Source organism: Mus pahari, chromosome 8 (genome assembly GCF_900095145.1).
Source record: "Mus pahari chromosome 8, PAHARI_EIJ_v1.1, whole genome shotgun sequence".
Taxonomy (NCBI): domain Eukaryota; kingdom Metazoa; phylum Chordata; class Mammalia; order Rodentia; family Muridae; genus Mus; species Mus pahari.
The window spans coordinates 48,509,841-48,512,041 of record NC_034597.1 but is presented as its reverse complement, the minus strand read 5'-3'; positions in this window follow the sequence as shown (position 1 = coordinate 48,512,041).

Here is a 2,201-nt window from a genome sequence, read left to right as displayed (position 1 = left end):
TGTAGACCAGGCTGGCCTCGAACTCAGAAATCCNCCTGCCTCTGCCTCCCGAGTGCTGGGCGGGATTAAAGGCGTGCGCCACCACGCCCGGCTGTGATCCAGATCTTAAAACTGGAAGTCACAAGCTTTTGATCTGAATCAAGGCCTGGGATGACACAGTATTTTGGTCAGGATCTTGAGGAATAGTGACCATAAAAAGCTTAGGCCTGGACATGTTGGGACACACCTTTAATCCCAGGAGACAGAGGCAAGACGATCTCTTAGTTCAAGGTCAGTTTGCTAGATAACAAGCCCAGACAAGGTGGTACTTGCCTTTAATTCAGGAGACAGAGACAGCAGATCTCTGAGCTCAAGACCAGCTTTGCAGGATAAACACTATAAACACGTGACTAATAAGACATTTAGTAGGCACTAGAGCTATGCTATCCAGAAAATATTCACCTATGCTATCCAGAAAATATTATTAAGTCCAGTTAAATGTTGTAAATGATCATAATACCTTTTTTTAGACTTTGTCTCCAATTTAGGATCTCAATAAATAAGAATAATAATTCTTTAAAAAGAAAAACACTACTTTTGCAACTGACACCAATAAAAATAAAAGTTCAAAGAAATCTCCTGACCTTTGGATAAATATTTAGACCCTATATTGGACATAAAGAGTACACTCATATTTTAACCCAAAGCTCAGATTTGCAGAATTTCTTACTTCTAAGTTACAGATTAAATTAATCTTGCCATTAATTTCAATCTGTTCTAAAATAAATGGACACTGAACTGTAAATTACTTTAGTAAAAGGATCTAGTCAGATCATTAAAACCACAGCCACTAACTTGGCTGATGTTAACATGAGCTATTCAAGGAGCCATGATGTGCTGCAAGCTGTATCCACACTGCATGGCCCAAAGGCAGTGGATAAAGATAACAGTTCTGTTCAAAGAATTTATATCAAAGGGGTTCAGTGTTCATTTTATAGCACACTGCTGACCAACCAGACCATATGAAGATGGGTGACTAAAGGTCACTCTTGACTTCTTGACTTTTTAAAATGCAGGTCATCAAACCCAGTGCTTCACACATCCTGGGTGTGTGTTCTGCCTCTGAGCTACATCCCAGCCTGGTCTTGATTTTTCAAAGGATGAAAAAGGCACCATCTTAGCCTTTTGATTACAAGGTAATGCAATTCAAAGGTATATGTGAAAAGAAAGTAAGCTATCTGCGCTGGCTCACTTCTCTAACCCTAGTATTCAGGAAATTGAAGTAGCGTTGCTATGACTTTGAGGCCAGCTTGAGATGAAGAGTGAGACCGTGTCTCATTGCCACCACCACCACCAACTTCTCCCCCCCCACACACACACAAAAAAAAAAAAAAAAAAAAGGAAAAAGAGAAAAGCAATATCCCAAATAGAAAGTTTCTCACTCCATATACTAGTCATCAAAACAGTATATTATGCTTGCTTTCTCTTTTCTTTTTTCCCCTTCTCTTCCTTCGTTTCTCACTTTTTAAAGAAAAAATTAATTTATTTTATTTAAAAAATTTATGGATGTTTTGCCTGCATGTATGTTTGTGCATCATGTGTGTGTCTGTTACCTGAGAAGGACGAGAGAGAGAGAGAGAGAGAGAGAGAGAGAGAGAGAGAGAGAGAGAGAGAGAGAGAGATCCTCTGAATGCCACGTGGGGCTGGGAATATAACAGCGCTCCCCTGGTCAAACATCCAGTGTTCCTAACCACTGAACAGCCCTCTCTGTTTTCAATCCAGAGTTTTGTTCTGAATCATTCTTTCCATTTAAATCTGCTTCCAAAATCTACACTCATGCTCTCAGCATTATTAACACTGAAAAATTTTAATGTTTACCACAAAAATCAAGTAGTTGAGTTGATTTGCATGAATATCTACAATTATCCACATGCTTATAACTGCTGGGGGTTGGTTTTGGTTTTGTTTGTTTTCAATGCTGGAAAGCAAACAGGGTCTCATTCGTGCTTAACAAGCATTCTACCACCAAGCTGCATCATAAGCAGGTCACTGACTTTTTTCATCCCAAATGGTAATTTTTCAGGAAAAAGCGTCATGTCATTGAGAGTTTCAAAGGTACTTCTAAAGGTATTCTGAGTTTACTACCTGTGATGGCTAGTCTTGGGTTTTTGTTTGTTTGTTTGTTTTTGTTTTGTTTTGTTTTGTTTTGTTTTGTTTTGTTT